The 13,088-nt window shown below is 34.8% G+C and overlaps 1 protein-coding gene across 15 annotated transcripts in view; it reads left to right on the plus strand.

The window, feature by feature from the left end:
• The window catches only part of LOC145241450 (mitogen-activated protein kinase kinase kinase 15-like), a 391,615-nt gene that overhangs the window by 301,905 nt on the left and 76,622 nt on the right, over positions 1–13,088 (plus strand). The gene's annotated exons all lie outside the window — the stretch shown is intronic.

Consider the following 13,088-nt stretch of genomic DNA (forward strand, 5'->3'; position numbering starts at 1 on the left):
GTGTAGGGGTGTGGGGCTCTTTTCTCAATTTGAATTTTCAAATATTGCCATAAATTCTCAATTGGGTTCAAGTCAAGGGACTGACTTGGCCATTGCAAGACATTAATGTTATTTTCAGCGAACCATTTCTTTGTAGATCTAGCAGTATGCTTCGGATCATTATCCTGTTGAAAAATCCAACCAGGAGATAGCTGAAGCTTGTCAACAGACGTCATTAAATTGTCTTGCAGAATTTTCTATTAGCTTTCGGCATTCATCTTACCATTTATTATTGTACACCAACACCTTTTGCAAAAATACAGCCCCATATCATGATGCTGCCATCACCAAACTTTACAGTTGGCACCATGTTTTTGGTAAGTAGGTTTCACTGTCTTTCCTCCACAAATGAGTTTGATAATTATGACCAAACAACTCTATTTTAGTTTCATCTGTCCATAGTATCTTTTCGCAAAACGTACATTCTTTATCCTTATGCTCTGTAGCGAATTTTAATCTAGCATCGCTTTGTCATTTCAAGAGGAGTGGAGTCTTCCTTGGCATGCGTGATTTCACTGTTTCTTGTGTAGTTCATTACTTATTGTACGATTAATCCCAGATGCACTCAGATGTTTCTGCAGCTCTTCTCGGGTAACCTGTGAATTTTGTGCACCTAGCATTATAGTATCCTTGCTGATCTTGGAGAAATCTTCTTCAATGTACCTGTTCTTCTTTAGTTTTCAACGCTATTTCGAGTCTTAAACCACGCAATGAACGAAGCAATTGTAGTAAAAGGAATATTCAAGTTGTTAGAAATATTTCTGCAACTGTTCCCATCTTTCCAAAGAGACAAAATCAGTTGTTTTTGTGAAATAGTACAATTCTTTACTTTTAGGCATTATTAAAACCTTCTCGTAAGATTAGCAATTTCAGAAGGTTCTGATAGCGTTAAGTATAGTTACTGATAATATTCTAGAATATACTACCTTAAAATATTCGTTAAGTGATTTGTATGAATACTTTCTCACTCTTTAAAATGAAAGTAATGCATTAATTTCTGTTAGAATAAGAATTGAGTTTATTATTTTTTAGTAGCATGTATCTTTATACATAAAATGTATCGAATTTTGAATTTAACTAAGAAAATTTGAAAACCTGAAAATGTAAAATGATAAATTTATTTACGTTTTTTTTTGTTTTTTTTTTTTGTGTGTGTTGTTAAATTCCGAATTTTCATCAATAACCTGGCTTTATCAAGTAGATGTCAGACCGATTGAGTTTTTTTTTTCTTCTTCTTTATAATGATGTAATAAGAGGTCGAAGCCTCCCGAAGAGAAGATACGTCTTGTCTCGGTAACTGTTTATATCTGTGTGTTGTCGCTTGGTTTAAGCGCAAAATTTAAGCAATGTAAAGTCACACATTTTAGAAAACACTTTTTTTAATGAATTTAAATAAAAAATTAAAAAAAAAAATGTTCATCATTTCACAACATTTTCAGGTTTTCAAATTTTTTTTATTTAAATTCATTAAAAAAAAAAAAAAATGTTTTCGAAAATGTGTGACTTTACATCGCTTAAGTATCGAATTTTATTTCAGTTAAGGATTTTGCATACATTAAAACACAATTTTTCATGTGTACGAATATTTGTTTCACCCCACTGTATGCATCCTCAGCAGAGCTTTGCCACATGTTTGAGAACAATATTCTACTACTTATGGTTTGGGGCGAGTTTTTCAGCTGTCAGGAGCGGCATATCTCATCTGGTTGGCTCATTTCTTTGGTAACAATACTTTCGATGTTTCTTCAATGATGTTTTTCATGAAATGATTTCTTTACATAGCTGGAGTCTGATCGCTGGGAAACATGTCCAAACCACGTAAATCTCTTTTTTTAATAACTCAATTTTTTTATTTTATGTATTTTAGTTTTTTTCACCCCAAGCAAGGCATATTCCTATTTGGACATAGATACTATTTGAGATTGCCTCTAAAAGAGGACTGTGGGAAGTTGAGCAGTAAGGTGTCTGTTTACATTATATTTAAATTTTTGCAGATTAGTAGTCAGAGAAGCAGGAAACGGAGACAATTCCAAAGTCTGAGGGAAGGAACTATTAGAATAGAAGGCTTTTCGGTGTCTAAGGACTGTGAACAGTGAAAGGGTGAGATTTTGCTGATTTTCAGGTTAGTCAGGAGTCTGTATATTGAGTACTATGAATTCATCGGAGCACATTTCATTAAAGTACTTGTAAAACAGGCACAGGGATGCAACATTATGGCGATGAGACAGAGGTTGGAGTTTGGTCGATAGTGTGGGATCTATTAGATTTGAGATTCTTTTTTTTTTTTTTTTATGCTGTCTAAGTGTGAGAGACTAGTGATAGATGCACCAACCCAGATATAATACTCCATGCATATGTCTTTGTAAAGACATACTCTCAGATAAGAGTAGTTTTGTAGCACGGTAGGAGCCCAGCTTTTTTGCAGCAGCCTTGACAATGTCCTCAATGTATGTTTCAATTCATGTTGCCTGTATATTGATCTGTTAATATTAAGTTCCTTTTTGATGTCTATATTTTGTTTTCAATTATCTTGGAAAGTTACTTAAAGAACAGTCCTTCAATATTTAATTTCAAAAACATGGAGATTTCTCTGCAGCTGTGCCAATATAATCCATGTTTCACTTGCATATGCAGCAATAGGAACTACTAGGGCATTGTAACGTGTTATTTATTTCTGATATTATGTTTCTAGATTTTTTAGATGAGGATTGATTATTCATATTCTTCAGATTACTGTTCTCATCTTGAGTGTTATTTTCACATAGTTTCAGTAACCTCTAACTTTCTTCTGTCGAACTTGAGAATCTTTCTGTCGCATTCTGGAATCTACATGAGTTCAATAAAAAGATTCCTTAGTTCGACAAGATACACCTGAAGGTGGTCAGAGGTTACAACGACTGAAACGTTGTGAAAATGACACTCAAGATGAGAACAGTAGTCCGATAAATGCAAATAATATGAATGTATTTCCAACTGTAGTTTTTCTTTTACTCATTCAAATATTCAAATACACAAATCGCCATTCCATTCTTCTACTAATGTCAGATGAGGATCTTGGAAGCACTGAACCAAGAAACACAAATTCTTCAGTTTTGTCAACCATTTTGTGGTCTATTAAGAGTCACCAAAAATGCACCAAGACCGTCCATCGCAAAAAAAACAAAAAAACCCTGCAAGAATGGGTCAACCAACAGCATGCCAAGTATTTTCTGGATTAATTTGCCCAAGATTATATAGATAAAAAAAGGTGATCGTTTCATTATGATCAGGAGAGGATGATAATGGCTGCTAAAGATATCAAGGCTTGATAACCAATGCTGTTAAAAAAGATTAATAGTTTCAACAATGACAATATGTACAGGTTCTGCCACACAGAAGTAGAAAGTATGATCCACTGACGTCGAATCGTAAGGTTCCGTTAAGGCGCAGCTAACGTACAGTGCGATACAACGGAGTGTGTAAATATTTTCAATGGACCGTCTGAAAAAGTTGATTGTCCAGTGTAGCGGCAAGTTCTGGAAACATATACCAGAAAGAACAGTTGGGAATCATTTTTATTTATTGCGGACTATTATTCTCATCTTTTTCTTAGTTGTTTCATGACGCTTTGGCTAACCATTCCTCTGGCCTTCGTCAGGTGGTAACCGCCACGGATAGGAACTTTGAATCTCCCGACTGCATTCACTTCAATTACTACCTTCCATAGTTGTTTGGCCAAGTAAGCCTGTAGCCGACTTTGAGTAGGATTAAAACCGCTATCTTCAGACAATTCTCACCTGGAACCGTAGAGATTCAACGTCTCTATCAACAGCACCACGGGCCCCGAATAATAGTCTGCAATAAATAAAAATTAATAAATGATACTCATCTCAGTAATGAATTCCAATTAAATAATATAGTTGGGAATAAATCGTACATTTTGACTATGCAATTCTCATTGTTATGTATCTAGAAAAGGGAGCTGTTAAATCTTACATAGTGATAAGAAGCAGCAACCATAGTAGAAGTTAGTGTTGCTGGGTTAAACAGGACTGAAAAGGAAAAGATAACAAAATACCAAGGTTTTATGTACAATATGAAAAGAAACTGGAATCTTAGGAAGATCTCCATCATATCAGTAATTATAGGAGCAACTGGAATTGTGTAAAAAGAATTTCAGAAAATACTTAATGAATATACCCAGTAAACCAAGTGCAAGAGATACAAAATATTGTACTTAAAGGAACGATTAAGATCTCTTAGATTAAATGAATGTCTGAGATACTGGGTGAAAGCCTAGCATTTGTTAGGATGCCTTGTCCCCAGCTAAAACAAAATAAGAAAATAAAAATAATTTTTACTGTTAGAGAAGGAAAATAATTTTTTAATTTACCAGTGTTTCCTTTTATCCGCCTCTCAGTAGCAATGGGTGTGGTATCGTCAACATAATGAATAATACTAGAGAATTTATTGCTAAGCACCCGTATTGATTGCAGATTTTCCAGTTCTTTCATCATAAATTCCAAGAACTGATTTTTATGTAAATATTTATGTAAATATTTAGTTTAATTAGGAGGGAGGGGGTAAGACATGAATGGCATAATGGATACAGATGCAAGCTATGGAATCTGTTCAAATCCAATTAGGTTAATTTTACCCACTTATACTGTAATCCATCCATCCATCCAGCTATAGCCGAAATTGAACTCACTACACAAGTTTGTAGTGTAATTCAAATCTTGTCGGTAGCTGAATACTTGATGCTTCGCCAGGGCTATCAAAGGTATTTTTTATCGTGACGCCATCACTAGATGAAGTGCCTACCACGGCTTAAGAAAGTCCCATCTACCCTCGAGAGAAAGATAGACCGTGCCAGTTTCTCAACTTGGTATTGGTATTTTACCTCACAGTACATACAATACCTTGCCTTCCCAAATGGTTACCCATCTGGTACTGGCCAAGTTCAATGTTGCTTAACTTTGGTGATCTGGCGAGAACCAGTGTGTCAATGTGATTGTGCCATATACTGTAATACTGCTAGGAAAAGTATGAACCTATCCACCCACCAGCAACTTGTGTTCAATTAATCATACTCAATGAATTGCTTACCATTGTAAAACACTTTTTGGCCTTAAAAATAAAGACACAGTACTCAACCTAGATGAGTTGAATGAGCTTACTCCAAAGGTGGAAATGACATAGGAATATTAAATTCACAAGCGGTCTTCCATCACATGTATATCTCGATCAGGAGAGAAAACGACATTAGGTTTTTGCATTTCTTGCAAAGAGGTAGTGTCGAGGTCCTCCTACATACAGTGCCTGGTATTCGTAAATGGTCACCCATTCGGTACTGACCAGGCTCAATATTGCTTAACTTTAGTGATTTAATGAGAACCAGTGTGTCAAGGTGATTATGCCATTTTAGCCTTGGTGCGCAATCATGGTGTCGCTATGGAAACACTGGTCCCTATCATCTCACTAGATTATCATTAGGAAGAAAGAAAACCTAACCAGAGATAAGTTTGGAGATCAATTTCTAAAAGTTGTCAAACACATGTAAAACATATTAAACTGAATATGATGATGAATAATGAGGTCACCTAATTTGTGGTGTTCTTAAGTCAATGGAACCTGTTGACTGCATTTCTGTAGTTGCAGTGGTGATGTGGCAGTTAAACTTAACTCAGATTTATTATGTTAGTCTATGTAATAATACCATTGTTAAAAAGGTATGAACCACTGACTTCCAGTTATTGGTAAAATTATAAATCATGTTCAAAATATCATTTAAAATACTGTGTGTAAACATTTAATAACATAGGAAAGTATGTGTGTGAATTTTTGGTAAAAATCAGTTGTAAGTGATACTCTTCTAAAAGTTGATGGTTCAATCCTCAGTGCGAGCGACAGTCAAAATACAATTGTGAATTACTTAGGACTTTTATCCAGTTGTGGTTGATGAAACAACAACATCCTACCTGCCATGGATTAAATAAAAAGTTCCATTCAAAGTCCTGCACAGATTCCCCGAGTTCAACAAAAAGATTCCAGAGTTTGATCACATATGCCTGAAGAAGGTCGGAGGTTACATCGACTGAAATGTTGTACGGATAACACTCAAGAAGAGAACAGTTGTTTGAATAAGCCAAATAATATGAAACCACAACCTTGTGGACATTTCATGTCGAATGGCAGCCTTTCAGTCATCATTTTGCCCTTTTGTTAAAGCATGTTACATGAAGACATCGTTACATGTTTTTAATTACACATTACACAAAAGCATGTTACATGAAGACATCGTTACATGTTTTTAATTACACATTACACACTAAAAAATTGTGTATTTGATTGCATAAAAATTTCTATGTACATCTATGAGTTCCTCTAACTTTGTTTTGTGGCAATTAACTGATTTATTAATCTTTCTCATACTCTGTTTACTAATTATTTTAATACATTTTTTTTCACTTTTGGCATTGACCACAAAAATTGTTAATTTTTTAAAACTTAATACAATTTTACCTCGTTATTCAATGGTCATATAAATCAGGCATGCAGTGTCAGAAAGTATATGGTCCTAGGATTATCAAAATTCTGACTTCAACTCCTAGAATTCCAAATATTCTCAAAATTCTGCCCCCTTAATCCTATGATTGCCAAAAATCTGACCCCAACATCTAAGATTCCCTAAATTCTGGCCCCGACCCCTAGGATTCTCCAAAGTCTGACCCTGATCCCTAGGATTCTCCAAAGTCTGACCCTGATCCCTAGGATTCTCAAAAGTCTGACCCTGACACCTAGAATTCTCAAAAGTCTGATCCTAACACCTAGAATTCCCGAAAGTCTGACCCCAGCACCTAGGATTCTCAAATGTCTGACTCTGACCCCGAGACCTAGGATTCTCAAAAGTCTGACCCCGAGATCTAGGATTCCCAAAAGTCTGACCTCAGCACCTAGGATTCCCAAAAGGCCAACCTTGGCACTTAGGATTCCCAAAAGGCCAACCTTGGCACTTAGGATTCCCAAAATTCTGACTCCAGCTGCTTATTTTAATGTCTTCTAATTTTTAAGATTATCTGGTAATTTTTTTGAAGATTAAAATATCCGACTCACAAAAACTCCTTCCAAAAACTCCAATTCTGCAATTCTGACATATAAACATTAGTTTTCAAAGGGACATTTAATTTTAAGTTTCCTAGATTCTACAAATAAAGAATGAAGAAATAAAGAATTCAATGCCTATTCGTAAAGTAGATTATTAATCTAATGTTCAAAATAATGAAAACTAACAGTTAATATCTAGGTTAGATTGTGCAAACTCAGATTGAGGGCTGAGCATCACTTGTAAATCTTTTTCTCTTCTTTTAAAACAGTATCTGATTGTGTTTTATATAGAACTACTGGGGTGGGGGTACCCGGCATGGCCCGGGTGTTTGTAGGTGTGTGTGTGTTGGGGGGAGGGGGTGATCAAAACAACCCTGTTTTAATAAAAAAAAACGTTGGCCGGGTGTTTGGAGGTGTAAAAGAAAAAAAAAAGTTTTAGTAGGAAAATAGGCTTGAACCCCGAACCTTTGACGTGGAGGTGGAAATGAAATGGAAAAAAAACCCCGGGACCTAACCATCTCGGCCACGAGAGAAGAGGAATGAAAAGCATCTTAATTTAACGTTTCTAAAATGAAATTGACATGTGCGAGAAACTGAAGTCGCTGCAAGCCAGTTTTCGCTTGTTTTATACTGAAAAGTGAAAGAAACACGTGGCGATCGAAATATCTGAAAAAAATAGCGTGTGAAAGTCGGGCAAATTAAATACACATGCGACCCCTGTTCTTAAGTCGTAGATATTATCATTTAGATGTGATATAAAAAGTTTTAAGAAGAAGTGAGCCGAGCGAGAAGGCCGACGAAAAAAGCCTTTTGCAGACATAAAAAGCGAACGTACATACATACATTTTCGCTTTTATATAGATAGATTACTTCCCATGTAATTTACACTTTACAAAGAAACTTACGGTTCTTGTAACTTATACTAAAATCTTATTTTTTAATAACCCATATTTTTTTTACTTTACTTCCTTTACAATGTATGCAATAATCGTTTTCAACAGCCCTTGTGTGATTCTTTTTTTTTCCTCTTTGCCAAGAAACTTCATTTATTACTTAGACTTCTCTTGCAACAAATACTTGCATTGCAATGCCTACGATAATCTTTTTCAACAACCCCGGTGTGTGTGAATGTGTGGGTTTTTTTTTCTATACAAAGAAACTAACAAAATATTCTAGAGTCTCTGGTTTAGAATTAGATGAAAATATTTCCTTATCTTTATAATTCTTTGAAGCTTTTGAAGACATTCCTTTTTTTTTTTAATTTTTTTTTTCATCCTGACCATATTAATTTTAAAGCCAATCTGACGAAATTACTTTTGAAAGTGTACCACACCATTTTTTTCTGTCTACTGAAAAGTCAATTTTCTTTAACTTGGCTTATTTTTGCCTTAAGTCTAGCCTGAGAGAAGAATTTTATGTTAGATTCTCAATGGGTATACAGCTAGCTTAAATCATTGGCATCTGCTTTCTGCTGCTGATCCCAAGAAAGTTTTTTTACACTGCTTCTTTCTAGTGAGGGCAATAGTTTCTACTAGCATTTCTAAAGCACCCTATAATCTGCAATGAAACTGATGATATATGTATTAAAAACCAGTGTTTTATATGGAAGTAAACATTATGCATGTTTTCAAGTAGCCAACGGTCCTGGATATGACCTAAAACTATATCCGATGGTGAGGCCCCAGCTTGCGGGCCTTGGGGAGTGTGGAGCCACCCTTTAATTGCCATTGCTCTCAGGTCCACTCTGACCCGGAGTGGTAGTACCTGTTTTTTTCTTTTCCTTTGTAAAAGTAAATTATATTCTGCAAAGCCCAAAACAAAATTCCTTTACAAAACAATCACACCCCATGAATAAATATTTAAAGATCGATTAAAAACTCGAAGCATAAAAACTTTTACTAAAATAACCCAAAAAGGTTTGATATGCTGTAAAACAAAACAACCAAATCTCTCTCTCCTTCACGCTAGGGGAATAAAAAATGTATGTACAAAACATATATGTACATCGTAGTTACATGTTTTTTTTTGTTTTTACACTGGGTTACTACTTATCAAGGGCAATTAATACCCTTCTGAGCAGCCGCATTTCAGGAGTATTAAGAATCAGCATCCAAACTCTATGGCTGCTGTAAGCAAAGTTTTCTGGGGACTCCTTTGCACATTTTCCACAGTTGACCTGATTTTTTATGGGGGAAAAAAAAACACTTGCACATAGCCACTTTAACGTTTAATACCACCAGTTTCAAAAGAAGATGGGCCAACTTTAGTTTTCAGACCGTAGTCAGCAATAAATTATTTCACTTTTCCTGAATTTAACTCTTCCCAAATGAAGGTATCATTTATTGAGTCTTTGGTATGATTCGGTCAAAGATTGAACCCCAGTCTTCCAGCCCATTAACAAACAATCTAACTATTATACCAAATTGATGCTAAAATATCTGGGTTCTTGGAAGAAGCACCTAAATTGTGTGATGTGCAAGTATACAATGATGACGCTTGTGTTTTTGGGGTCAAATAGTTAATATTAGTTAATATTAGTTAATATGGATGCGTTTGTATCTTCAGTAGTAATTCGGTAAAAAGGAGATAATTTTGTACTTGGTGTGAGTTTGGTGACAGCAGTGAGACAGAGAGAAAGTGTATGTTGGGGGCGAGAGGGGGATCTTTTGATCATAGGATAGTAATACTGAGTTACATGGTCAGTCTCTACTTTAGGAATTTTATACAGATCAATATATATCCAAGTTGTGCCTGAATTACTTCATGTAACTTTTGAATTCGTAAATATCCTCAAAATTGCCACAATTCAAATTCCAATTCTGATCCATCAAAGTAAAGTCTTCCACTGGGCCCATATCCTCTTGAATTGAAAGTCATGTTTAATTTGTTATGTCTCAGATTATAAAATTTTCCAGACAAAGAGGAATAGACCTTTCTCGTATTGATATAAAAAAACTATGTGCAAGAATGCTAAAAGATTCAATAGTTTTATGGAGCAATTCTAGTTTCTGATTGGTTGCTAGCAGAACGTGTCTCCATTTGATTGGTCAGTTCCTATTTTCGGTGTCTATAAGTAGAACCTTCCAACTTTCAATGATCATACTCTCTTATATAAAAAATATTAAAACATTTTCGGTAAATTTGTAGATTAACAGCCTCTATTGAATCAACCCCCCCCTCCATAAAAAAAATGAAATTCTATTTTTTGAAGGAGATTACATGTGAACACTCTGAGTAACTTGGCAGAAAGAAGAAAAAAATTAGATTTTAGATGAGGGAATCAATTCCCTTTGTACATTTTACATAAAATGATTTCCCATTTCTGGACCGTTCTAATATTTTTCAAGCAGTTCAGCAATTTTTTATCACTAATTCCAAGTCCAAGTGGCTTAATTTAAAAACCACACGTAATAATCTAAATAGATAGAAAACCTCCCTCCACCCAAAATGCATCATATTTATTTCTCAAAAACAAAAATAGTCAAGTTTCCTAAAACACTATAATAGCTAGGTAATGAATGATCATTTTACATTCAATTTTTATGTAAAACTGATTTCCCACTCTAAATTCTAAAATAATTTTTTTGTGTTTTTTTTTTTTTTTTTTTTTACTTAATAAAAGAAATTCACCCAGTTTCACAAGAAACGCTAATATTTTATTCTTTGTTTTAATTTTATTATTTTCAATTTGATGAGGCAAAGATCTACCCCAGTTTAACTAGGCACGTTAATTTTATTTCATTCTTTACTTTCTTGCTTGCTTGCTTGCTTGCTTTTATGTGTTGCATAGTAGCACTCCCACAAGAAGATAATTATTATCCTGTAGATCGAATTAGATTAGTTTTAAAGAGAAAAACGCAGTTCAAGGACAAATATGGTTAAATGCCGTTTTAGGAATTTAATTTGACTAGATTTTATAAACAATAATGAGAAAGAATTTTAGATAAATAAAAACAAATATGTTTTCAGAAAAAGGAATGTGCATTAACAATAATAATACCTAGATACGTGATACAGATGTTGGTTAATAGGATTCTTGTGGACATGCAAATGATGTAATCACAAAAAAATAGTTTAATATATACATAGAGGTACCAGAGTCAAGAAGTCTGGGAGAAGAAATCATGGAAGCTGGTGAAATGTGAAGTCAAAGCGTTGTAATCTCCAAAATGTTGACACGGTTTGTGAATAAATGTTATATAAAATATAACTGTGTGGTGTCATCTTTCGAAGAAACAGGTATGTGAATTCGTCCCGGTTGTTACTGTCATATTAAATGTTTATTAAACTCTTAAATGTTTACAGACTTTGTCTATTATATAGACTGTTATTATTATATACACTCCTTCTTCTTCACCAAAAAACATTTGTCTAACTCTCCTTCAATGGAACGTTGTCTCCTCTCGTCGTTTGAAGCCGCCTCATGTACACGTATTTGTTATCCCTTCAGAATAACACGTCATCGTTTCAGTCCAGCTCAAGCCAAACATCGTTCATCATACAACTTATATACACCCTGTCTGTTGGTTTGTATACACCAACATTTATTCATCGATAACAAGCTTAAAATTGGCATGTGTAAAGCTGTCTTAGATAGTCAATTTTTTCTATTTCATCCATTGTTTTTTTTGTTGTTTTTTTTTTTCAAACTTATTCATCTGACAATCTATTTAACCCTTATCTTCGAGTAGATTTTGTGCCTTGCTAAGTGGTGAACCATTAATATTAAGGAAGAATTGTCCGTGTGTCTGGTTCCACTCTACATGCATTTATTGATTAAAATGAGATTTTTATAGATGTGTAATATGTGTCTTGAAGAGGTGCCTAGTTCTGATGATCTCAGAGGAAGATTAAATCTGGACAGTATAGGGAGATGTGTGTAGAACATGAAACTTCCAGGCATCCACAAGGCAGTAGAGCTATTTTCTACATATCTGGGGATATATATATGTACATGAATGTATATGTATGCGTATGTGATTGTGTGTGAGTGTATGCTATACATGGGGAAAGAAAGTCTTTAAAAAGAACCCTAAAAAAGCCATAAAAACCTTCACCATATGGACTAAAAAACACTCTTTGAAACTAATTTTGACCGGACACTGTGAACACTTACAGTTGGAGACAGAATGTCTGAACACTGAACACACGCATTGCATCACTCTGAAAAACATATTTAATATCAGCGGAGGCAATTCTACAAACTCCCATTTTAAAGAAAAACTTTTTACGAAAATATCTGAAGAGAGCACACCCTAAGCTCGAAACGCGTTATAAAAATATTTTAAAATAAAAATATGATGAAAACCTTTAAAAAAACCCACAATTGTTGATGGCTACACTCTTTTAAATATACATTTTTTCTCTCGTTGGAACTACACAACCATCACTTTAAATATATATATATATACAGGGTGTTTCAAAAGTCTTGGGAACATTACAAATTCGTATATCTCATGAACTATTCCAGGTAAAAAAATGAAACTGGTGTCATTTTAAAGCTTGCTTAATCAAGTTTTTGGTCATACTAATGATTTTCGTCTTATCTTTCCATGTGCAGTAATGGCGTTCTCTAAACAAGACAAGGCGTTTTGCGTCCTCCAATTTGCAAAGACTGAATCGTGGACATGTGTTCAGCGTGCATTTCGCAGGAAATTTAAAAAAGAAGTCCCTGAAAGGAAACCCATTGTCAGATGGTATGCTAAATTTGTGAAAGATGGGTGTTTGTACCCAAGTAAGCGAACAGGTCGCCCTTCAACTTCAGAAGCTGCAGTTGAGCAAGTCCGGGCAGCCTTTCAGCGGAGCCCCCGTAAATCAGTGAGAAGAGCCAGCAGGGAACTTCAGCTTGCTCCAGCAACTGTCTGGCGTGTCTTAAGTAAACGACTTCAAATGGTACCTTACAAGCTCAAGTTGGTCCAAAAGCAACAAGTCTATGTGCCGCCCCTTCCAAGAGATATTTACGA

This window comes from Euprymna scolopes, chromosome 20 (assembly GCF_053919585.1).
Source record: "Euprymna scolopes isolate OS-2025 chromosome 20, ASM5391958v1, whole genome shotgun sequence".
Lineage (NCBI taxonomy): Eukaryota > Metazoa > Mollusca > Cephalopoda > Sepiida > Sepiolidae > Euprymna > Euprymna scolopes.